Below are 27,198 nucleotides of genomic sequence, written 5' to 3'. Positions count from 1 at the left end.
GCTTATGGTGGACAAAATGATTCAGAAAAGGGGGTGGTGATGAACAGAGTGTCTGAATTAAGCAGACTACTCTTACCCAGTCCAAAGATCAGGGCTTGATCCATCACCGTTTTTTAGCTCACTGCACCATCCCAGCTCAGAACCTGGCTATATGCAAATTAGTCTGTTCCTGTCCCAGTGCATGATGGGAACAGGGCAAACCAAACTACCAAGCCAATTCTTATACTGGGAAGGAAACAAGCTTCCGGGGACCGGTTTCTGGCATTTCAGCCGTCGTCGGCCCGGCTTGCTTGAATCCTGATGGTGCAATGAGCAAGGGACTCACATCTGAGTATACCCTTCCACGCTTATGGTGGACAAAATGATTCAGAAAAGGGGGTGGTGATGAACAGAGTGTCTGAATTAAGCAGACCACTCTTACCCAGTCCAAAGATCAGGGCTTGATCCATCACCGTTTTTTAGCTCTCTGCACCATCCCAGCTCAGAACCTGGCTATATACAAATTAGTCTGTTCCTGTCCCAGTGAATGATGGGAACAGGGCAAACCAAACTACCAAGCCAATTCTTATACTGGGAAGGAAACAAGTTTCCGGGGACCGTTTTCTGGCATTTCAGCCTTCGTCGGCCCGGCTTGCTTGAATCCTGATGGTGCAATGAGCAAGGGACTCACATCTGAGTATACCCTTCCACGCTTATGGTGGACAAAATGATTCAGAAAAGGGGGTGGTGATGAACAGAGTGTCTGAATTAAGCAGACCACTCTTACCCAGTCCAAAGATCAGGGCTTGATCCATCACCGTTTTTTAGCTCACTGCACCATCCCAGCTCAGAACCTGGCTATATGCAAATTAGTCTGTTCCTGTCCCAGTGCATGATGGGAACAGGGCAAACCAAACTACCAAGCCAATTCTTATACTTGGAAGGAAACAAGCTTCCGGGGACCGGTTTCTGGCATTTCAGCCGTCGTCGGCCCGGCTTGCTTGAATCCTGATGGTGCAATGAGCAAGGGACTCACATCTGAGTATACCCTTCCACGCTTATGGTGGACAAAATGATTCAGAAAAGGGGGTGGTGATGAACAGAGTGTCTGAATTAAGCAGACCACTCTTACCCAGTCCAAAGATCAGGGCTTGATCCATCACCGTTTTTTAGCTCACTGCACCATCCCAGCTCAGAACCTGGCTATATGCAAATTAGTCTGTTCCTGTCCCAGTGCATGATGGGAACAGGGCAAACCAAACTACCAAGCCAATTCTTATACTGGGAAGGAAACAAGCTTCCAGGGACCGGTTTCTGGCATTTCAGCCGTCGTCGGCCCGGCTTGCTTGAATCCTGATGGTGCAATGAGCAAGGGACTCACATCTGAGTTTAGCCTTCCACGCTTATGGTGGACAAAATGATTCAGAAAAGGGGGTGGTGATGAGCAGAGTGTCTGAATTAAGCAGACCACTCTTACCCAGTCCAAAGATCAGGGCTTGATCCATCACCGTTTTTTAGCTCACTGCACCATCCCAGCTCAGAACCTGGCTATATGCAAATTAGTCTGTTCCTGTCCCAGTGCATGATGGGAACAGGGCAAACCAAACTACCAAGCCAATTCTTATACTGGGAAGGAAACAAGCTTCCGGGGACCGGTTTCTGGCATTTCAGCCGCCGTCGGCCCGGCTTGCTTGAATCCTGATGGTGCAATGAGCAAGGGACTCACATCTGAGTATACCCTTCCACGCTTATGGTGGACAAAATGATTCAGAAAAGGAGGTGGTGATGAACAGAGTATCTGAATTAAGCAGACCACTCTTACCCAGTCCAAAGATCAGGGCTTGATCCATCACCGTTTTTTAGCTCACTGCACCATCCCAGCTCAGAACCTGGCTATATGCAAATTTGTCTGTTCCTGTCCCAGTGCATGATGGGAACAGGGCAAACCAAACTACCAAGCCAATTCTTATACTGGGAAGGAAACAAGCTTCCGGGGACCGGTTTCTGGCATTTCAGCCGTCGTCGGCCCGGCTTGCTTGAATCCTGATGGTGCAATGAGCAAGGGACTCACATCTGAGTATACCCTTCCACGCTTATGGTGGACAAAATGATTCAGAAAAGGGGGTGGTGATGAACAGAGTGTCTGAATTAAGCAGACCACTCTTACCCAGTCCAAAGATCAGGGCTTGATCCATCACCGTTTTTTAGCTCACTGCACCATCCAAGCTCAGAACCTGGCTATATGCAAATTAGTCTGTTCCTGTCCCAGTGCATGATGGGAACAGGGCAAACCAAACTACCAAGCCAATTCTTATACTGGGAAGGAAACAAGCTTCCGGGGACCGGTTTCTGGCATTTCAGCCGTCGTCGGCCCGGCTTGCTTGAATCCTGATGGTGCAATGAGCAAGGGACTCACATCTGAGTATACCCTTCCACGCTTATGGTGGACAAAATGATTCAGAAAAGGGGGTGGTGATGAACAGAGTGTCTGAATTAAGCAGACTACTCTTACCCAGTCCAAAGATCAGGGCTTGATCCATCACCGTTTTTTAGCTCACTGCACCATCCCAGCTCAGAACCTGGCTATATGCAAATTAGTCTGTTCCTGTCCCAGTGCATGATGGGAACAGGGCAAACCAAACTACCAAGCCAATTCTTATACTGGGAAGGAAACAAGCTTCCGGGGACCGGTTTCTGGCATTTCAGCCGTCGTCGGCCCGGCTTGCTTGAATCCTGATGGTGCAATGAGCAAGGGACTCACATCTGAGTATACCCTTCCACGCTTATGGTGGACAAAATGATTCAGAAAAGGGGGTGGTGATGAACAGAGTGTCTGAATTAAGCAGACCACTCTTACCCAGTCCAAAGATCAGGGCTTGATCCATCACCGTTTTTTAGCTCTCTGCACCACCCCAGCTCAGAACCTGGCTATATGCAAATTAGTCTGTTCCTGTCCCAGTGAATGATGGGAACAGGGCAAACCAAACTACCAAGCCAATTCTTATACTGGGAAGGAAACAAGTTTCCGGGGACCGTTTTCTGGCATTTCAGCCGTCGTCGGCCCGGCTTGCTTGAATCCTGATGGTGCAATGAGCAAGGGACTCACATCTGAGTTTACCCTTCCACGCTTATGGTGGACAAAATGATTCAGAAAAGGGGGTGGTGATGAGCAGAGTGTCTGAATTAAGCAGACCACTCTTACCCAGTCCAAAGATCAGGGCTTGATCCATCACCGTTTTTTAGCTCACTGCACCATCCCAGCTCAGAACCTGGCTATATGCAAATTAGTCTGTTCCTGTCCCAGTGCATGATGGGAACAGGGCAAACCAAACTACCAAGCCAATTCTTATACTTGGAAGGAAACAAGCTTCCGGGGACCGGTTTCTGGCATTTCAGCCGTCGTCGGCCCGGCTTGCTTGAATCCTGATGGTGCAATGAGCAAGGGACTCACATCTGAGTATACCCTTCCACGCTTATGGTGGACAAAATGATTCAGAAAAGGGGGTGGTGATGAACAGAGTGTCTGAATTAAGCAGACCACTCTTACCCACTCCAAAGATCAGGGCTTGATCCATCACCGTTTTTTAGCTCACTGCACCATCCCAGCTCAGAACCTGGCTATATGCAAATTAGTCTGTTCCTGTCCCAGTGCATGATGGGAACAGGGCAAACCAAACTACCAAGCCAATTCTTATACTGGGAAGGAAACAAGCTTCCAGGGACCGGTTTCTGGTATTTCAGCCGTCGTCGGCCCGGCTTGCTTGAATCCTGATGGTGCAATGAGCAAGGGACTCACATCTGAGTTTACCCTTCCACGCTTATGGTGGACAAAATGATTCAGAAAAGGGGGTGGTGATGAGCAGAGTGTCTGAATTAAGCAGACCACTCTTACCCAGTCCAAAGATCAGGGCTTGATCCATCACCGTTTTTTAGCTCACTGCACCATCCCAGCTCAGAACCTGGCTATATGCAAATTAGTCTGTTCCTGTCCCAGTGCATGATGGGAACAGGGCAAACCAAACTACCAAGCCAATTCTTATACTGGGAAGGAAACAAGCTTCCGGGGACCGGTTTCTGGCATTTCAGCCGTCGTCGGCCCGGCTTGCTTGAATCCTGATGGTGCAATGAGCAAGGGACTCACATCTGAGTATACCCTTCCACGCTTATGGTGGACAAAATGATTCAGAAAAGGGGGTGGTGATGAACAGAGTGTCTGAATTAAGCAGACCACTCTTACCCAGTCCAAAGATCAGGGCTTGATCCATCACCGTTTTTTAGCTCACTGCACCATCCCAGCTCAGAACCTGGCTATATGCAAATTAGTCTGTTCCTGTCCCAGTGCATGATGGGAACAGGGCAAACCAAACTACCAAGCCAATTCTTATACTGGGAAGGAAACAAGCTTCCGGGGACCGGTTTCTGGCATTTCAGCCGTCGTCAGCCCGGCTTGCTTGAAACCTGATGGTGCAATGAGCAAGGGACTCACATCTGAATATACCCTTCCACGCTTATGGTGGACAAAATGATTCAGAAAAGGGGGTGGTGATGAGCAGAGTGTCTGAATTAAGCAGACCACTCTTACCCAGTCCAAAGATCAGGGCTTGATCCATCACCGTTTTTTAGCTCACTGCACCATCCCAGCTCAGAACCTGGCTATATGCAAATTAGTCTGTTCCTGTCCCAGTGCATGATGGGAACAGGGCAAACCAAACTACCAAGCCAATTCTTATACTGGGAAGGAAACAAGCTTTCGGGGACCGGTTTCTGGCATTTCAGCCGCCGTCGGCCCGGCTTGCTTGAATCCTGATGGTGCAATGAGCAAGGGACTCACATCTGAGTATACCCTTCCAAGCTTATGGTGGACAAAATGATTCAGAAAAGGAGGTGGTGATGAACAGAGTATCTGAATTAAGCAGACCACTCTTACCCAGTCCAAAGATCAGGGCTTGATCCATCACCGTTTTTTAGCTCACTGCACCATCCCAGCTCAGAACCTGGCTATATGCAAATGTGTCTGTTCCTGTCCCAGTGCATGATGGGAACAGGGCAAACCAAACTACCAAGCCAATTCTTATACTGGGAAGGAAACAAGCTTCCGTGGACCGGTTTCTGGCATTTCAGCCGTCGTCGGCCCGGCTTGCTTGAATCCTGATGGTGCAATGAGCAAGGGACTCACATCTGAGTATACCCTTCCACGCTTATGGTGGACAAAATGATTCAGAAAAGGGGGTGGTGATGAACAGAGTGTCTGAATTAAGCAGACCACTCTTACCCAGTCCAAAGATCAGGGCTTGATCCATCACCGTTTTTTAGCTCACTGCACCATCCCAGCTCAGAACCTGGCTATATGCAAATTAGTCTGTTCCTGTCCCAGTGCATGATGGGAACAGGGCAAACCAAACTACCAAGCCAATTCTTATACTGGGAAGGAAACAAGCTTCCGGGGACCGGTTTCTGTCATTTCAGCCGTCGTCGGCCCGGCTTGCTTGAATCCTGATGGTGCAATGAGCAAGGGACTCACATCTGAGTATACCCTTCCACGCTTATGGTCGACAAAATGATTCAGAAAAGGGGGTGGTGATGAACAGAGTGTCTGAATTAACCAGACTACTCTTACCCAGTCCAAAGATCAGGGCTTGATCCATCACCGTTTTTTAGCTCACTGCACCATCCCAGCTCAGAACCTGGCTATATGCAAATTAGTCTGTTCCTGTCCCAGTGCATGATGGGAACAGGGCAAACCAAACTACCAAGCCAATTCTTATACTGGGAAGGAAACAAGCTTCCGGGGACCGGTTTCTGGCATTTCAGCCGTCGTCGGCCCGGCTTGCTTGAATCCTGATGGTGCAATGAGCAAGGGACTCACATCTGAGTATACCCTTCCACGCTTATGGTGGACAAAATGATTCAGAAAAGGGGGTGGTGATGAACAGAGTGTCTGAATTAAGCAGACCACTCTTACCCAGTCCAAAGATCAGGGCTTGATCCATCACCGTTTTTTAACTCTCTGCACCACCCCAGCTCAGAACCTGGCTATATGCAAATTAGTCTGTTCCTGTCCCAGTGAATGATGGGAACAGGGCAAACCAAACTACCAAGCCAATTCTTATACTGGGAAGGAAACAAGTTTCCGGGGACCGTTTTCTGGCATTTCAGCCGTCGTCGGCCCGGCTTGCTTGAATCCTGATGGTGCAATGAGCAAGGGACTCACATCTGAGTTTACCCTTCCACGCTTATGGTGGACAAAATGATTCAGAAAAGGGGGTGGTGATGAGCAGAGTGTCTGAATTAAGCAGACCACTCTTACCCAGTCCAAAGATCAGGGCTTGATCCATCACCGTTTTTTAGCTCACTGCACCATCCCAGCTCAGAACCTGGCTATATGCAAATTAGTCTGTTCCTGTCCCAGTGCATGATGGGAACAGGGCAAACCAAACTACCAAGCCAATTCTTATACTGGGAAGGAAACAAGCTTCCGGGGACCGGTTTCTGTCATTTCAGCCGTCGTCGGCCCGGCTTGCTTGAATCCTGATGGTGCAATGAGCAAGGGACTCACATCTGAGTATACCCTTCCACGCTTATGGTCGACAAAATGATTCAGAAAAGGGGGTGGTGATGAACAGAGTGTCTGAATTAACCAGACTACTCTTACCCAGTCCAAAGATCAGGGCTTGATCCATCACCGTTTTTTAGCTCACTGCACCATCCCAGCTCAGAACCTGGCTATATGCAAATTAGTCTGTTCCTGTCCCAGTGCATGATGGGAACAGGGCAAACCAAACTACCAAGCCAATTCTTATACTGGGAAGGAAACAAGCTTCCGGGGACCGGTTTCTGGCATTTCAGCCGTCGTCGGCCCGGCTTGCTTGAATCCTGATGGTGCAATGAGCAAGGGACTCACATCTGAGTATACCCTTCCACGCTTATGGTGGACAAAATGATTCAGAAAAGGGGGTGGTGATGAACAGAGTGTCTGAATTAAGCAGACCACTCTTACCCAGTCCAAAGATCAGGGCTTGATCCATCACCGTTTTTTAACTCTCTGCACCACCCCAGCTCAGAACCTGGCTATATGCAAATTAGTCTGTTCCTGTCCCAGTGAATGATGGGAACAGGGCAAACCAAACTACCAAGCCAATTCTTATACTGGGAAGGAAACAAGTTTCCGGGGACCGTTTTCTGGCATTTCAGCCGTCGTCGGCCCGGCTTGCTTGAATCCTGATGGTGCAATGAGCAAGGGACTCACATCTGAGTTTACCCTTCCACGCTTATGGTGGACAAAATGATTCAGAAAAGGGGGTGGTGATGAGCAGAGTGTCTGAATTAAGCAGACCACTCTTACCCAGTCCAAAGATCAGGGCTTGATCCATCACCGTTTTTTAGCTCACTGCACCATCCCAGCTCAGAACCTGGCTATATGCAAATTAGTCTGTTCCTGTCCCAGTGCATGATGGGAACAGGGCAAACCAAACTACCAAGCCAATTCTTATACTTGGAAGGAAACAAGCTTCCGGGGACCGGTTTCTGGCATTTCAGCCGTCGTCGGCCCGGCTTGCTTGAATCCTGATGGTGCAATGAGCAAGGGACTCACATCTGAGTATACCCTTCCACGCTTATGGTGGACAAAATGATTCAGAAAAGGGGGTGGTGATGAACAGAGTGTCTGAATTAAGCAGACCACTCTTACCCAGTCCAAAGATCAGGGCTTGATCCATCACCGTTTTTTAGCTCACTGCACCATCCCAGCTCAGAACCTGGCTATATGCAAATTAGTCTGTTCCTGTCCCAGTGCATGATGGGAACAGGGCAAACCAAACTACCAAGCCAATTCTTATACTGGGAAGGAAACAAGCTTCCAGGGACCGGTTTCTGGTATTTCAGCCGTCGTCGGCCCGGCTTGCTTGAATCCTGATGGTGCAATGAGCAAGGGACTCACATCTGAGTTTACCCTTCCACGCTTATGGTGGACAAAATGATTCAGAAAAGGGGGTGGTGATGAGCAGAGTGTCTGAATTAAGCAGACCACTCTTACCCAGTCCAAAGATCAGGGCTTGATCCATCACCGTTTTTTAGCTCACTGCACCATCCCAGCTCAGAACCTGGCTATATGCAAATTAGTCTGTTCCTGTCCCAGTGCATGATGGGAACAGGGCAAACCAAACTACCAAGCCAATTCTTATACTGGGAAGGAAACAAGCTTCCGGGGACCGGTTTCTGGCATTTCAGCCGTCGTCGGCCCGGCTTGCTTGAATCCTGATGGTGCAATGAGCAAGGGACTCACATCTGAGTATACCCTTCCACGCTTATGGTGGACAAAATGATTCAGAAAAGGGGGTGGTGATGAACAGAGTGTCTGAATTAAGCAGACCACTCTTACCCAGTCCAAAGATCAGGGCTTGATCCATCACCGTTTTTTAGCTCACTGCACCATCCCAGCTCAGAACCTGGCTATATGCAAATTTGTCTGTTCCTGTCCCAGTGCATGATGGGAACAGGGCAAACCAAACTACCAAGCCAATTCTTATACTGGGAAGGAAACAAGCTTCCGGGGACCGGTTTCTGGCATTTCAGCGGTCGTCGGCCCGGCTTGCTTGAATCCTGATGGTGCAATGAGCAAGGGACTCACATCTGAGTATACCCTTCCACGCTTATGGTGGACAAAATGATTCAGAAAAGGGGGTGGTGATGAACAGAGTGTCTGAATTAAGCAGACCACTCTTACCCAGTCCAAAGATCAGGGCTTGATCCATCACCGTTTTTTAGCTCACTGCACCATCCCAGCTCAGAACCTGGCTATATGCAAATTAGTCTGTTCCTGTCCCAGTGCATGATGGGAACAGGGCAAACCAAACTACCAAGCCAATTCTTATACTGGGAAGGAAACAAGCTTCCGGGGACCGGTTTCTGTCATTTCAGCCGTCGTCGGCCCGGCTTGCTTGAATCCTGATGGTGCAATGAGCAAGGGACTCACATCTGAGTATACCCTTCCACGCTTATGGTCGACAAAATGATTCAGAAAAGGGGGTGGTGATGAACAGAGTGTCTGAATTAAGCAGACTACTCTTACCCAGTCCAAAGATCAGGGCTTGATCCATCACCGTTTTTTAGCTCACTGCACCATCCCAGCTCAGAACCTGGCTATATGCAAATTAGTCTGTTCCTGTCCCAGTGCATGATGGGAACAGGGCAAACCAAACTACCAAGCCAATTCTTATACTGGGAAGGAAACAAGCTTCCGGGGACCGGTTTCTGGCATTTCAGCCGTCGTCGGCCCGGCTTGCTTGAATCCTGATGGTGCAATGTGCAAGGGACTCACATCTGAGTATACCCTTCCATGCTTATGGTGGACAAAATGATTCAGAAAAGGGGGTGGTGATGAACAGAGTGTCTGAATTAAGCAGACCACTCTTACCCAGTCCAAAGATCAGGGCTTGATCCATCACCGTTTTTTAGCTCTCTGCACCATCCCAGCTCAGAACCTGGCTATATGCAAATTAGTCTGTTCCTGTCCCAGTGAATGATGGGAACAGGGCAAACCAAACTACCAAGCCAATTCTTATACTGGGAAGGAAACAAGTTTCCGGGGACCGTTTTCTGGCATTTCAGCCGTCGTCGGCCCGGCTTGCTTGAATCCTGATGGTGCAATGAGCAAGGGACTCACATCTGAGTATTCCCTTCCACGCTTATGGTGGACAAAATGATTCAGAAAAGGGGGTGGTGATGAACAGAGTGTCTGAATTAAGCAGACCACTCTTACCTAGTCCAAAGATCAGGGCTTGATCCATCACCGGTTTTTAGCTCACTGCACCATCCCAGCTCAGAACCTGGCTATATGCAAATTAGTCTTTTCCTGTCCCAGTGCATGATGGGAACAGGGCAAACCAAACTACCAAGCCAATTCTTATACTGGGAAGGAAACAAGCTTCCGGGGACCGGTTTCTGGCATTTCAGCCGTCGTCGGCCCGGCTTGCTTGAATCCTGATGGTGCAATGAGCAAGGGACTCACATCTGAGTATACCCTTCCACGCTTATGGTGGACAAAATGATTCAGAAAAGGGGGTGGTGATGAACAGAGTGTCTGAATTAAGCAGACCACTCTTACCCAGTCCAAAGATCAGGGCTTGATCCATCACCGTTTTTTAGCTCTCTGCACCATCCCAGCTCAGAACCTGGCTATATGCAAATTAGTCTGTTCCTGTCCCAGTGAATGATGGGAACAGGGCAAACCAAACTACCAAGCCAATTCTTATACTGGGAAGGAAACAAGCTTCCGGGGACCGTTTTCTGGCATTTCAGCCGTCGTCGGCCCGGCTTGCTTGAATCCTGATGGTGCAATGAGCAAGGGACTCACATCTGAGTATTCCCTTCCACGCTTATGGTGGACAAAATGATTCAGAAAAGGGGGTGGTGATGAACAGAGTGTCTGAATTAAGCAGACCACTCTTACCCAGTCCAAAGATCAGGGCTTGATCCATCACCGTTTTTTAGCTCACTGCACCATCCCAGCTCAGAACCTGGCTATATGCAAATTAGTCTTTTCCAGTCCCAGTGCATGATGGGAACAGGGCAAACCAAACTGCCAAGCCAATTCTTATACTGTGAAGGAAACAAGCTTCCGGGGACCGGTTTCTGGCATTTCAGCCGTCGTCGGCCCGGCTTGCTTGAATCCTGATGGTGCAATGAGCAAGGGACTCACATCTGAGTATACCCTTCCACGCTTATGGTGGACAAAGTGATTCAGAAAAGGGGGTGGTGATGAACAGAGTGTCTGAATTAAGCAGACCACTCTTACCTAGTCCAAAGATCAGGGCTTGATCCATCACCGTTTTTTAGCTCACTGCACCATCCCAGCTCAGAACCTGGCTATATGCAAATTAGTCTTTTCCTGTCCCAGTGCATGATGGGAACAGGGCAAACCAAACTACCAAGCCAATTCTTATACTGGGAAGGAAACAAGCTTCCGGGGACCGGTTTCTGGCATTTCAGCCGTCGTCGGCCCGGCTTGCTTGAATCCTGATGGTGCAATGAGCAAGGGACTCACATCTGAGTATACCCTTCCACGCTTATGGTGGACAAAATGATTCAGAAAAGGGGGTGGTGATGAACAGAGTGTCTGAATTAAGCAGACCACTCTTACCCAGTCCAAAGATCAGGGCTTGATCCATCACCGTTTTTTAGCTCTCTGCACCATCCCAGCTCAGAACCTGGCTATATGCAAATTAGTCTGTTCCTGTCCCAGTGAATGATGGGAACAGGGCAAACCAAACAACCAAGCCAATTCTTATACTGGGAAGGAAACAAGCTTCCGGGGACCGTTTTCTGGCATTTCAGCCGTCGTCGGCCCGGCTTGCTTGAATCCTGATGGTGCAATGAGCAAGGGACTCACATCTGAGTATTCCCTTCCACGCTTATGGTGGACAAAATGATTCAGAAAAAGGGGTGGTGATGAACAGAGTGTCTGAATTAAGCAGACCACTCTTACCCAGTCCAAAGATCAGGGCTTGATCCATCACCGTTTTTTAGCTCACTGCACCATCCCAGCTCAGAACCTGGCTATATGCAAATTAGTCTTTTCCAGTCCCAGTGCATGATGGGAACAGGGCAAACCAAACTGCCAAGCCAATTCTTATACTGTGAAGGAAACAAGCTTCCGGGGACCGGTTTCTGGCATTTCAGCCGTCGTCGGCCCGGCTTGCTTGAATCCTGATGGTGCAATGAGCAAGGGACTCACATCTGAGTATACCCTTCCACGCTTATGGTGGACAAAGTGATTCAGAAAAGGGGGTGGTGATGAACAGAGTGTCTGAATTAAGCAGACCACTCTTACCCAGTCCAAAGATCAGGGCTTGATCCATCACCGTTTTTTAGCTCACTGCACCATCCCAGCTCAGAACCTGGCTATGTGCAAATTAGTCTGTTCCTGTCCCAGTGCATGATGGGAACAGGGCAAACCAAACTACCAAGCCAATTCTTATACTGGGAAGGAAACAAGCTTCCAGGGACCGGTTTCTGGCATTTCAGCCGTCGTCGGCCCGGCTTCCTTGAATCCTGATGGTGCAATGAGCAAGGGACTCACATCTGAGTTTACCCTTCCACGCTTATGGTGGACAAAATGATTCAGAAAAGGGGGTGGTGATGAGCAGAGTGTCTGAATTAAGCAGACCACTCTTACCCAGTCCAAAGATCAGGGCTTGATCCATCACCGTTTTTTAGCTCACTGCACCATCCCAGCTCAGAACCTGGCTATATGCAAATTAGTCTGTTCCTGTCCCAGTGCATGATGGGAACAGGGCAAACCAAACTACCAAGCCAATTCTTATACTGGGAAGGAAACAAGCTTCCGGGGACCGGTTTCTGGCATTTCAGCCGTCGTCGGCCCGGCTTGCTTGAATCCTGATGGTGCAATGAGCATGGGACTCACATCTGAGTATACCCTTCCACGCTTATGGTGGACAAAATGATTCAGAAAAGGGGGTGGTGATGAACAGAGTGTCTGAATTAAGCAGACCACTCTTACCCAGTCCAAAGATCAGGGCTTGATCCATCACCGTTTTTTAGCTCACTGCACCATCCCAGCTCAGAACCTGGCTATATGCAAATTAGTCTGTTCCTGTCCCAGTGCATGATGGGAACAGGGCAAACCAAACTACCAAGCCAATTCTTATACTGGGAAGGAAACAAGCTTCCGGGGACCGGTTTCTGGCATTTCAGCCGTCGTCGGCCCGGCTTGCTTGAAACCTGATGTTGCAATGAGCAAGGGACTCACATCTGAGTATACCCTTCCACGCTTATGGTGGACAAAATGATTCAGAAAAGGGGGTGGTGATGAGCAGAGTGTCTGAATTAAGCAGACCACTCTTACCCAGTCCAAAGATCAGGGCTTGACCCATCACCGTTTTTTAGCTCACTGCACCATCCCAGCTCAGAACCTGGCTATATGCAAATTAGTCTGTTCCTGTCCCAGTGCATGATGGGAACAGGGCAAACCAAACTACCAAGCCAATTCTTATACTGGGAAGGAAACAAGCTTCCGGGGACCGGTTTCTGGCATTTCAGCCGCCGTCGGCCCGGCTTGCTCGAATCCTGATGGTGCAATGAGCAAGGGACTCACATCTGAGTATACCCTTCCACGCTTATGGTGGACAAAATGATTCAGAAAAGGAGGTGGTGATGAACAGAGTATCTGAATTAAGCAGACCACTCTTACCCAGTCCAAAGATCAGGGCTTGATCCATCACCGTTTTTTAGCTCACTGCACCATCCCAGCTCAGAACCTGGCTATATGCAAATTAGTCTGTTCCTGTCCCAGTGCATGATGGGAACAGGGCAAACCAAACTACCAAGCCAATTCTTATACTGGGAAGGAAACAAGCTTCCGGGGACCGGTTTCTGGCATTTCAGCCATCGTCGGCCCGGCTTGCTTGAATCCTGATGGTGCAATGAGCAAGGGACTCACATCTGAGTATACCCTTCCACGCTTATGGTGGACAAAATGATTCAGAAAAGGGGGTGGTGATGAACAGAGTGTCTGAATTAAGCAGACCACTCTTACCCAGTCCAAAGATCAGGGCTTGATCCATCACCGTTTTTTAGCTCACTGCACCATCCCAGCTCAGAACCTGGCTATATGCAAATTAGTCTGTTCCTGTCCCAGTGCATGATGGGAACAGGGCAAACCAAACTACCAAGCCAATTCTTATACTGGGAAGGAAACAAGCTTCCGGGGACCGGTTTCTGGCATTTCAGCCGTCGTCGGCCCGGCTTGCTTGAATCCTGATGGTGCAATGAGCAAGGGACTCACATCTGAGTATACCCTTCCACGCTTATGGTGGACAAAATGATTCAGAAAAGGGGGTGGTGATGAACAGAGTGTCTGAATTAAGCAGACTACTCTTACCCAGTCCAAAGATCAGGGCTTGATCCATCACCGTTTTTTAGCTCACTGCACCATCCCAGCTCAGAACCTGGCTATATGCAAATTAGTCTGTTCCTGTCCCAGTGCATGATGGGAACAGGGCAAACCAAACTACCAAGCCAATTCTTATACTGGGAAGGAAACAAGCTTCCGGGGACCGGTTTCTGGCATTTCAGCCGTCGTCGGCCCGGCTTGCTTGAATCCTGATGGTGCAATGAGCAAGGGACTCACATCTGAGTATACCCTTCCACGCTTATGGTGGACAAAATGATTCAGAAAAGGGGGTGGTGATGAACAGAGTGTCTGAATTAAGCAGACCACTCTTACCCAGTCCAAAGATCAGGGCTTGATCCATCACCGTTTTTTAGCTCTCTGCACCATCCCAGCTCAGAACCTGGCTATATGCAAATTAGTCTGTTCCTGTCCCAGTGCATGATGGGAACAGGGCAAACCAAACTACCAAGCCAATTCTTATACTGGGAAGGAAACAAGCTTCCGGGGACCGTTTTCTGGCATTTCAGCCGTCGTCGGCCCGGCTTGCTTGAATCCTGATGGTGCAATGAGCAAGGGACTCACATCTGAGTATACCCTTCCACGCTTATGGTGGACAAAATGATTCAGAAAAGGGGGTGGTGATGAACAGAGTGTCTGAATTAAGCAGACCACTCTTACCCAGTCCAAAGATCAGGGCTTGATCCATCACCGTTTTTTAGCTCACTGCACCATCCCAGCTCAGAACCTGGCTATATGCAAATTAGTCTGTTCCTGTCCCAGTGCATGATGGGAACAGGGCAAACCAAACTACCAAGCCAATTCTTATACTTGGAAGGAAACAAGCTTCCGGGGACCGGTTTCTGGCATTTCAGCCGTCGTCGGCCCGGCTTGCTTGAATCCTGATGGTGCAATGAGCAAGGGACTCACATCTGAGTATACCCTTCCACGCTTATGGTGGACAAAATGATTCAGAAAAGGGGGTGGTGATGAACAGAGTGTCTGAATTAAGCAGACTACTCTTACCTAGTCCAAAGATCAGGGCTTGATCCATCACCGTTTTTTAGCTCACTGCACCATCCCAGCTCAGAACCTGGCTATATGCAAATTAGTCTGTTCCTGTCCCAGTGCATGATGGGAACAGGGCAAACCAAACTACCAAGCCAATTCTTATACTGGGAAGGAAACAAGCTTCCGGGGACCGGTTTCTGGCATTTCAGCCGTCGTCGGCCCGGCTTGCTTGAATCCTGATGGTGCAATGAACAAGGGACTCACATCTGAGTATACCCTTCCACGCTTATGGTGGACAAAATGATTCAGAAAAGGGGGTGGTGATGAACAGAGTGTCTGAATTAAGCAGACCACTCTTACCCAGTCCAAAGATCAGGGCTTGATCCATCAACGTTTTTTAGCTCTCTGCACCATCCCAGCTCAGAACCTGGCTATATGCAAATTAGTCTGTTCCTGTCCCAGTGAATGATGGGAACAGGGCAAACCAAACTACCAAGCCAATTCTTATACTGGGAAGGAAACAAGCTTCCGGGGACCGTTTTCTGGCATTTCAGCCGTCGTCGGCCCGGCTTGCTTGAATCCTGATGGTGCAATGAGCAAGGGACTCACATCTGAGTATTCCCTTCCACGCTTATGGTGGACAAAATGATTCAGAAAAGGGGGTGGTGATGAACAGAGTGTCTGAATTAAGCAGACCACTCTTACCCAGTCCAAAGATCAGGGCTTGATCCATCACCGTTTTTTAGCTCACTGCACCATCCCAGCTCAGAACCTGGCTATATGCAAATTAGTCTTTTCCAGTCCCAGTGCATGATGGGAACAGGGCAAACCAAACTGCCAAGCCAATTCTTATACTGTGAAGGAAACAAGCTTCCGGGGACCGGTTTCTGGCATTTCAGCCGTCGTCGGCCCGGCTTGCTTGAATCCTGATGGTGCAATGAGCAAGGGACTCACATCTGAGTATACCCTTCCACGCTTATGGTGGACAAAGTGATTCAGAAAAGGGGATGGTGATGAACAGAGTGTCTGAATTAAGCAGACCACTCTTACCCAGTCCAAAGATCAGGGCTTGATCCATCACCGTTTTTTAGCTCACTGCACCATCCCTGCTCAGAACCTGGCTATGTGCAAATTAGTCTGTTCCTGTCCCAGTGCATGATGGGAACAGGGCAAACCAAACTACCAAGCCAATTCTTATACTGGGAAGGAAACAAGCTTCCAGGGACCGGTTTCTGGCATTTCAGCCGTCGTCGGCCCGGCTTGCTTGAATCCTGATGGTGCAATGAGCAAGGGACTCACATCTGAGTTTACCCTTCCACGCTTATGGTGGACAAAATGATTCAGAAAAGGGGGTGGTGATGAGCAGAGTGTCTGAATTAAGCAGACCACTCTTACCCAGTCCAAAGATCAGGGCTTGATCCATCACCGTTTTTTAGCTCACTGCACCATCCCAGCTCAGAACCTGGCTATATGCAAATTAGTCTGTTCCTGTCCCAGTGCATGATGGGAACAGGGCAAACCAAACTACCAAGCCAATTCTTATACTGGGAAGGAAACAAGCTTCCGGGGACCGGTTTCTGGCATTTCAGCCGTCGTCGGCCCGGCTTGCTTGAATCCTGATGGTGCAATGAGCAAGGGACTCACATCTGAGTATACCCTTCCACGCTTATGGTGGACAAAATGATTCAGAAAAGGGGGTGGTGATGAACAGAGTGTCTGAATTAAGCAGACCACTCTTACCCAGTCCAAAGATCAGGGCTTGATCCATCACCGTTTTTTAGCTCACTGCACCATCCCAGCTCAGAACCTGGCTATATGCAAATTAGTCTGTTCCTGTCCCAGTGCATGATGGGAACAGGGCAAACCAAACTACCAAGCCAATTCTTATACTGGGAAGGAAACAAGCTTCCGGGGACCGGTTTCTGGCATTTCAGCCGTCGTCGGCCCGGCTTGCTTGAAACCTGATGTTGCAATGAGCAAGGGACTCACATCTGAGTATACCCTTCCACGCTTATGGTGGACAAAATGATTCAGAAAAGGGGGTGGTGATGAGCAGAGTGTCTGAATTAAGCAGACCACTCTTACCCAGTCCAAAGATCAGGGCTTGACCCATCACCGTTTTTTAGCTCACTGCACCATCCCAGCTCAGAACCTGGCTATATGCAAATTAGTCTGTTCCTGTCCCAGTGCATGATGGGAACAGGGCAAACCAAACTACCAAGCCAATTCTTATACTGGGAAGGAAACAAGCTTCCGGGGACCGGTTTCTGGCATTTCAGCCATCGTCGGCCCGGCTTGCTTGAATCCTGATGGTGCAATGAGCAAGGGACTCACATCTGAGTATACCCTTCCACGCTTATGGTGGACAAAATGATTCAGAAAAGGGGGTGGTGATGAACAGAGTGTCTGAATTAAGCAGACCACTCTTACCCAGTCCAAAGATCAGGGCTTGATCCATCACCGTTTTTTAGCTCACTGCACCATCCCAGCTCAGAACCTGGCTATATGCAAATTAGTCTGTTCCTGTCCCAGTGCATGATGGGAACAGGGCAAACCAAACTACCAAGCCAATTCTTATACTGGGAAGGAAACAAGCTTCCGGGGACCGGTTTCTGGCATTTCAGCCGTCGTCGGCCCGGCTTGCTTGAATCCTGATGGTGCAATGAGCAAGGGACTCACATCTGAGTATACCCTTCCACGCTTATGGTGGACAAAATGATTCAGAAAAGGGGGTGGTGATGAACAGAGTGTCTGAATTAAGCAGACTACTCTTACCCAGTCCAAAGATCAGGGCTTGATCCATCACCGTTTTTTAGCTCACTGCACCATCCCAGCTCAGAACCTGGCTATATGCAAATTAGTCTGTTCCTGTCCCAGTGCATGATGGGAACAGGGCAAACCAAACTACCAAGCCAATTCTTATACTGGGAAGGAAACAAGCTTCCGGGGACCGGTTTCTGGCATTTCAGCCGTCGTCGGCCCGGCTTGCTTGAATCCTGATGGTGCAATGAGCAAGGGACTCACATCTGAGTATACCCTTCCACGCTTATGGTGGACAAAATGATTCAGAAAAGGGGGTGGTGATGAACAGAGTGTCTGAATTAAGCAGACCACTCTTACCCAGTCCAAAGATCAGGGCTTGATCCATCACCGTTTTTTAGCTCTCTGCACCATCCCAGCTCAGAACCTGGCTATATGCAAATTAGTCTGTTCCTGTCCCAGTGCATGATGGGAACAGGGCAAACCAAACTACCAAGCCAATTCTTATACTGGGAAGGAAACAAGCTTCCGGGGACCGTTTTCTGGCATTTCAGCCGTCGTCGGCCCGGCTTGCTTGAATCCTGATGGTGCAATGAGCAAGGGACTCACATCTGAGTATACCCTTCCACGCTTATGGTGGACAAAATGATTCAGAAAAGGGGGTGGTGATGAACAGAGTGTCTGAATTAAGCAGACCACTCTTACCCAGTCCAAAGATCAGGGCTTGATCCATCACCGTTTTTTAGCTCACTGCACCATCCCAGCTCAGAACCTGGCTATATGCAAATTAGTCTGTTCCTGTCCCAGTGCATGATGGGAACAGGGCAAACCAAACTACCAAGCCAATTCTTATACTTGGAAGGAAACAAGCTTCCGGGGACCGGTTTCTGGCATTTCAGCCGTCGTCGGCCCGGCTTGCTTGAATCCTGATGGTGCAATGAGCAAGGGACTCACATCTGAGTATACCCTTCCACGCTTATGGTGGACAAAATGATTCAGAAAAGGGGGTGGTGATGAACAGAGTGTCTGAATTAAGCAGACTACTCTTACCCAGTCCAAAGATCAGGGCTTGATCCATCACCGTTTTTTAGCTCACTGCACCATCCCAGCTCAGAACCTGGCTATATGCAAATTAGTCTGTTCCTGTCCCAGTGCATGATGGGAACAGGGCAAACCAAACTACCAAGCCAATTCTTATACTGGGAAGGAAACAAGCTTCCGGGGACCGGTTTCTGGTATTTCAGCCGTCGTCGGCCCGGCTTGCTTGAATCCTGATGGTGCAATGAACAAGGGACTCACATCTGAGTATACCCTTCCACGCTTATGGTGGACAAAATGATTCAGAAAAGGGGGTGGTGATGAACAGAGTGTCTGAATTAAGCAGACCACTCTTACCCAGTCCAAAGATCAGGGCTTGATCCATCAACGTTTTTTAGCTCTCTGCACCATCCCAGCTCAGAACCTGGCTATATGCAAATTAGTCTGTTACTGTCCCAGTGCATGATGGGAACAGGGCAAACCAAACTACCAAGCCAATTCTTATACTGGGAAGGAAACAAGCTTCCGGGGACCGTTTTCTGCATTTCAGCCGTCGTCGGCCCGGCTTGCTTGAATCCTGATGGTGCAATGAGCAAGGGACTCACATCTGAGTATACCCTTCCACGCTTATGGTGGACAAAATGATTCAGAAAAGGGGGTGGTGATGAACAGAGTGTCTGAATTAAGCAGACCACTCTTACCCAGTCCAAAGATCAGGGCTTGATCCATCACCGTTTTTTAGCTCACTGCACCATCCCAGCTCAGAACCTGGCTATATGCAAATTAGTCTGTTCCTGTCCCAGTGCATGATGGGAACAGGGCAAACCAAACTACCAAGCCAATTCTTATACTTGGAAGGAAACAAGCTTCCGGGGACCGGTTTCTGGCATTTCAGCCGTCGTCGGCCCGGCTTGCTTGAATCCTGATGGTGCAATGAGCAAGGGACTCACATCTGAGTATACCCTTCCACGCTTATGGTGGACAAAATGATTCAGAAAAGGGGGTGGTGATGAACAGAGTGTCTGAATTAAGCAGACCACTCTTACCCAGTCCAAAGATCAGGGCTTGATCCATCATCGTTTTTTAGCTCACTGCACCATCCCAGCTCAGAACCTGGCTATATGCAAATTAGTCTGTTCCTGTCCCAGTGCATGATGGGAACAGGGCAAACCAAACTACCAAGCCAATTCTTATACTGGGAAGGAAACAAGCTTCCAGGGACCGGTTTCTGGCATTTCAGCCGTCGTCGGCCCGGCTTGCTTGAATCCTGATGGTGCAATGAGCAAGGGACTCACATCTGAGTTTACCCTTCCACGCTTATGGTGGACAAAATGATTCAGAAAAGGGGGTGGTGATGAGCAGAGTGTCTGAATTAAGCAGACCACTCTTACCCAGTCCAAAGATCAGGGCTTGATCCATCACCGTTTTTTAGCTCACTGCACCATCCCAGCTCAGAACCTGGCTATATGCAAATTAGTCTGTTCCTGTCCCAGTGCATGATGGGAACAGGGCAAACCAAACTACCAAGCCAATTCTTATACTTGGAAGGAAACAAGCTTCCGGGGACCGGTTTCTGGCATTTCAGCCGTCGTCGGCCCGGCTTGCTTGAATCCTGATGGTGCAATGAGCAAGGGACTCACATCTGAGTATACCCTTCCACGCTTATGGTGGACAAAATGATTCAGAAAAGGGGGTGGTGATGAACAGAGTGTCTGAATTAAGCAGACCACTCTTACCCAGTCCAAAGATCAGGGCTTGATCCATCACCGTTTTTTAGCTCACTGCACCATCCCAGCTCAGAACCTGGCTATATGCAAATTAGTCTGTTCCTGTCCCAGTGCATGATGGGAACAGGGCAAACCAAACTACCAAGCCACTTCTTATACTGGGAAGGAAACAAGCTTCCAGGGACCGGTTTCTGGTATTTCAGCCGTCGTCGGCCCGGCTTGCTTGAATCCTGATGGTGCAATGAGCAAGGGACTCACATCTGAGTTTACCCTTCCACGCTTATGGTGGACAAAATGATTCAGAAAAGGGGGTGGTGATGAGCAGAGTGTCTGAATTAAGCAGACCACTCTTACCCAGTCCAAAGATCAGGGCTTGATCCATCACCGTTTTTTAGCTCACTGCACCATCCCAGCTCAGAACCTGGCTATATGCAAATTAGTCTGTTCCTGTCTCAGTGCATGATGAGAACAGGGCAAACCAAACTACCAAGCCAATTCTTATACTGGGAAGGAAACAAGCTTCCGGGGACCGGTTTCTGGGATTTCAGCCGTCGTCGGCCCGGCTTGCTTGAATCCTGATGGTGCAATGAGCAAGGGACTCACATCTGAGTATACCCTTCCACGCTTATGGTGGACAAAATGATTCAGAAAAGGGGGTGGTGATGAACAGAGTGTCTGAATTAAGCAGACCACTCTTACCCAGTCCAAAGATCAGGGCTTGATCCATCACCGTTTTTTAGCTCACTGCACCATCCCAGCTCAGAACCTGGCTATATGCAAATTAGTCTGTTCCTGTCCCAGTGCATGATGGGAACAGGGCAAACCAAACTACCAAGCCAATTCTTATACTGGGAAGGAAACAAGCTTCCGGGGACCGGATTCTGGCATTTCAGCCGTCGTCAGCCCGGCTTGCTTGAAACCTGATGGTGCAATGAGCAAGGGACTCACATCTGAGTATACCCTTCCACGCTTATGGTGGACAAAATGATTCAGAAAAGGGGGTGGTGATGAGCAGAGTGTCTGAATTAAGCAGACCACTCTTACCCAGTCCAAAGATCAGGGCTTGATCCATCACCGTTTTTTAGCTCACTGCACCATCCCAGCTCAGAACCTGGCTATATGCAAATTAGTCTGTTCCTGTCCCAGTGCATGATGGGAACAGGGCAAACCAAACTACCAAGCCAATTCTTATACTGGGAAGGAAACAAGCTTCCGGGGACCGGTTTCTGGCATTTCAGCCGTCGTCGGCCCGGCTTGCTTGAATCCTGATGGTGCAATGAGCAAGGGACTCACATCTGAGTATACCCTTCCACGCTTATGGTGGACAAAATGATTCAGAAAAGGGGGTGGTGATGAACAGAGTGTCTGAATTAAGCAGACCACTCTTACCCAGTCCAAAGATCAGGGCTTGATCCATCACCGTTTTTTAGCTCACTGCACCATCCCAGCTCAGAACCTGGCTATATGCAAATTTGTCTGTTCCTGTCCCAGTGCATGATGGGAACAGGGCAAACCAAACTACCAAGCCAATTCTTATACTGGGAAGGAAACAAGTTTCCGGGGACCGTTTTCTGGCATTTCAGCCGTCGTCGGCCCGGCTTGCTTGAATCCTGATGGTGCAATGAGCAAGGGACTCACATCTGAGTATACCCTTCCACGCTTATGGTGGACAAAATGTTTCAGAAAAGGGGGTGGTGATGAACAGAGTGTCTGAATTAAGCAGACCACTCTTACCCAGTCCAAAGATCAGGGCTTGATCCATCACCGTTTTTTAGCTCACTGCACCATCCCAGCTCAGAACCTGGCTATATGCAAATTAGTCTTTTCCTGTCCCAGTGCATGATGGGAACAGGGCAAACCAAACTACCAAGCCAATTCTTATACTGGGAAGGAAACAAGCTTCCGGGGACCGGTTTCTGGCATTTCAGCCGTCGTCGGCCCGGCTTGCTTGAATCCTGATGGTGCAATGAGCAAGGGACTCACATCTGAGTATACCCTTCCACGCTTATGGTGGACAAAATGATTCAGAAAAGGGGGTGGTGATGAACAGAGTGTCTGAATTAAGCAGACCACTCTTACCCAGTCCAAAGATCAGGGCTTGATCCATCACCGTTTTTTAGCTCTCTGCACCATCCCAGCTCAGAACATGGCTATATGCAAATTAGTCTGTTCCTGTCCCAGTGAATGATGGGAACAGGGCAAACCAAACTACCAAGCCAATTCTTATACTGGGAAGGAAACAAGCTTCCGGGGACCGTTTTCTGGCATTTCAGCCGTCGTCGGCCCGGCTTGCTTGAATCCTGATGGTGCAATGAGCAAGGGACTCACATCTGAGTATTCCCTTCCACGCTTATGGTGGACAAAATGATTCAGAAAAGGGGGTGGTGATGAACAGAGTGTCTGAATTAAGCAGACCACTCTTACCCAGTCCAAAGATCAGGGCTTGATCCATCACCGTTTTTTAGCTCACTGCACCATCCCAGCTCAGAACCTGGCTATATGCAAATTAGTCTTTTCCAGTCCCAGTGCATGATGGGAACAGGGCAAACCAAACTGCCAAGCCAATTCTTATACTGGGAAGGAAACAAGCTTCCGGGGACCGGTTTCTGGCATTTCAGCCGTCGTCGGCCCGGCTTGCTTGAATCCTGATGGTGCAATGAGCAAGGGACTCACATCTGAGTATACCCTTCCACGCTTATGGTGGACAAAATGATTCAGAAAAGGGGGTGGTGATGAACAGAGTGTCTGAATAAAGCAGACCACTCTTACCCAGTCCAAAGATCAGTGCTTGATCCATCACCGTTTTTTAGCTCACTGCACCATCCCAGCTCAGAACCTGGCTATATGCAAATTAGTCTGTTCCTGTCCCAGTGCATGATGGGAACAGGGCAAACCAAACTACCAAGCCAATTCTTTTACTGGGAAGGAAACAAGCTTCCGGGGACCGGTTTCTGTCATTTCAGCCGTCGTCGGCCCGGCTTGCTTGAATCCTGATGGTGCAATGAGCAAGGGACTCACATCTGAGTATACCCTTCCACGCTTATGGTGGACAAAATGATTCAGAAAAGGGGGTGGTGATGAACAGAGTGTCTGAATTAAGCAGACCACTCTTACCCAGTCCAAAGATCAGGGCTTGATCCATCACCGTTTTTTAGCTCACTGCACCATCCCAGCTCAGAACCTGGCTATATGCAAATTAGTCTGTTCCTGTCCCAGTGCATGATGGGAACAGGGCAAACCAAACTACCAAGCCAATTCTTATACTGGGAAGGAAACAAGCTTCCGGGGACCGGTTTCTGGCATTTCAGCCATCGTCGGCCCGGCTTGCTTGAATCCTGATGGTGCAATGAGCAAGGGACTCACATCTGAGTATACCCTTCCACGCTTATGGTGGACAAAATGATTCAGAAAAGGGGGTGGTGATGAACAGAGTGTCTGAATTAAGCAGACCACTCTTACCCAGTCCAAAGATCAGGGCTTGATCCATCACCGTTTTTTAGCTCACTGCACCATCCCAGCTCAGAACCTGGCTATATGCAAATTAGTCTGTTCCTGTCCCAGTGCATGATGGGAACAGGGCAAACCAAACTACCAAGCCAATTCTTATACTGGGAAGGAAACAAGCTTCCGGGGACCGGTTTCTGGCATTTCAGCCGTCGTCGGCCCGGCTTGCTTGAATCCTGATGGTGCAATGAGCAATAATAACACCCTGAAAAAGCAAACACTCATAAGGAATGCAAGAATAAGCAAAGCATGTGAAATGTATTCAGGAACAACATGGTTACCTTAACAGTTTTAAGCTCATTATTCAGAAATCAATAAGGGATTTTGCCTGAAAAATTCAGGACATGGCTATAGGACCAGGTAGGGACCCGTTTCAATGTCCATTGCTTATATCCTTTCAAAATGTAAGCAGTTTGGTTTAAAAAAGAGCCGCATTACACATTTTATAAGCTAAAATAATTAAAACTGTTGAAAACGATCATATTAAACGTTTCCACTCCATCCATCAACCAGGTATTGCTGTCCCTATAGGAATGGTGCACTTCCCCACCCTGGAAAAACAATGTTGTTCAAAGAAAGAAGAAAAAAGAAAGTAGCGCTTTCACTGGCAAACTCTGTAAAGTGGCGCTAATGTGTGTGGGTGTAAATAACAATGTGGCCTGTCTGCTGAGCACTCTGTATCTCTTTATTTAGGTATTTAATTATTTTTTCGCTCCGTCCCGAGGTTTTTCTTTGGAATTATAAAATGGTCAGCAAATGGAGACATTTCCAGCCAAAGTGTTCTGCCTATTTTGGATCCATTTCACAGGGAAACAAATAAAGAAAAGGAGAGGCAAGAGAGAGTACTAAGATCTGTCTCGAAATCAGAACTTAAGGAGGAGCGAGACAGAAATAGAGAGAGACGGAGGAATAAAGAAAGAGAGTGGGGAGGAGTACAGCTGACAGAGGCAGATCAGGAGAAGTGGACACTGTCCTTGCCTCGTCTGGGTATGAAGGAAAAGAGACACGTTTTTTCCCCTTCTCTGCCCTTCCCAGATCACAGTGCCTTCCTGCAGAATAACAAAGGGAGAAGGGCAGATGGCCTCTTTGACTCCAGGCAGGTAAAGTGCAGGCCATTAGGTAGCGCTTTCGACGCTAATGGCCCTGTGAATAACAGAAGGGAGGGGGGAAATTCTTTTGTCCCCTCATCCACCTCACCCTTGTCCCCCGTGTGCCCCCCACTCTAAAATCTGGGGGGATATATCCCCTGCATCCCCCACACTTCCTACGCCCATGAGTAGAGCTCCCTCTGTGTCTAAAGTCGTTTATGTGCAAACTGTAAACATCAAATGTGAAATCGGATGATCACCAGAGCTATGCACTGAACTCATTAATGTCTTCATCCTTACCTCACCATATCAAGCATCAGGAAAGGAAAACGGTTTATTTAACTACTTCATTTGTGCTGGTGATTGCAGGTGGGAGGTATTTGCATTTATTTTTGGCACCTAAAGCATATTTTCCTTTTTCAGACTTTGATTCAGGGAGATAAAGGAGAAAACTAAGAAGGATAAAAGAAAAATAGGGAAAACGTGACAAATGGTAAAAGCAGGATTGAAAAATTAACCTGCAAGTATGAGGAAGGAAGAGTAGGATGGTCGAATAAAAAAGCATCAGATGAAAAGTCAGCAGTTTTGGTATTCGGTACACCTGGCCTTTGCCCATCCCGGTATTTGGCAGCAACAGCTCCTAAGAAGAACCTTGGACCCCTGCACTTATTCATTTTTATCAATTAATCATTGAGACTTTAGAGATTGTTCTTACATTATGAAAGATCTAAAATCAGAGCAGAGACTGTTTAGACTTGGAACACTGGCTGTAAATGCTTGCAGCATACAAAAAGCAGTGCATAACCAAGGGTGTGGTTTATATGATATCCCTGTGGGTTGCACACAAGCTGAGGCCAGATCGATAAAGGGGAGAAGCACTGAAAGACTTGCAGCAGCTCTGTCTGTGCTTCCTCCAAGGAACACCTAAAGTTATTCCGCTACAGTACTTGACCCAGTTCACATAAAACTGTGCTGCCCTGGACATCCTGTGCAAGAGAAATACCAAGCATTACCTAACCTGACCACAGGCCATCCCAGACCTTGTTTTCTCATCCCAGTCACACACTTCCAGAAGAATTAGGAGGTGGAGAGAGAGAAAAATGGAAAATAAAGCCATAGATCAAGAGCCATGGCTACCTTTTCAGAGCTGGAGAAATAAGCATTGGGAATGGGGAATAATTTTACCCCGAACAGAGTAGAGCCAGAGACCGATTAGAGACTATCCTATCCCCACATGCTTGACTAACATCTCTTCTACTTTTTTCTGACAGGTGGGAAACAAAATGCTAAAAGTGGAAAAGACAAATAACCAGATAACTCCCTTAAAAAATCTATAACTTATGGAACAATGACGTGCTTAACAGGCAAATAAACGTTCTGAGTCCGAAACTCCTAAATACTAGACCAACCTTGAAAAATATGGACAGCTCGGCATCTTAATCTGTACGAAGTAGATTCAACACAGAAACTTGGGAGACCTTAAATGGAAAATGGGTTTCTCCCTCTGACAAGGAATCATTTGATTGCTCCCTCCCTAGGTGCACAAATAAACTTACACAGTGCACCAATACTTTGGATTTAACATTTACATTAAAATATAACATTTAGATGTACGATCGTTTTTTGCAGTCATAAACGGGAATTCAGCCCGTTTGTGACCCAAAAGTTGGTCTGCCCCATGCACAAACCATATTTGTGAGTCGCTAACTTATTAGCAGTTGCTCCTTGCTCACGGGTCAGTGTATGTTTGTCACCATTACTATACAGTGCACAATAATAGACATAAAGGTAGGACTATTTGCTCACCATCAACACTCAGCAAAAACTGCATCCATTTTATAATGGTCATTTCACCAGTTGGGTAATTCATTGGTACATTAACGTTACTGTTTATTACAACATATTGTGTCTGTTGAAAATATTTCTTATGCAAACTTTTTCAATCAGAGTTAATTATTCATTCAAGGTGTTACAAAACCACCGTTAAATACATTAGGTATGATTCAATATTCCATTGACCACATGCTTTAATTGATCCATTTTTACAGTGTCAACTCTTCCACCATCTCATATACTACATTACAATTCTGCCCCATTGGGCCATTTCTTACATAAAGGTTCCTTTGGCTGCTCTCAATTCTTCCCAAGTGGGCACTTATAGGTACATGTTGTTCAAACATTAAAT

The sequence above is a fragment of the Lissotriton helveticus genome, chromosome 4_1 (assembly GCF_964261635.1).
Source record: "Lissotriton helveticus chromosome 4_1, aLisHel1.1, whole genome shotgun sequence".
In the NCBI taxonomy this organism is placed as follows: Eukaryota; Metazoa; Chordata; class Amphibia; order Caudata; family Salamandridae; genus Lissotriton; species Lissotriton helveticus.
This window is presented reverse-complemented; position numbering follows the sequence as displayed.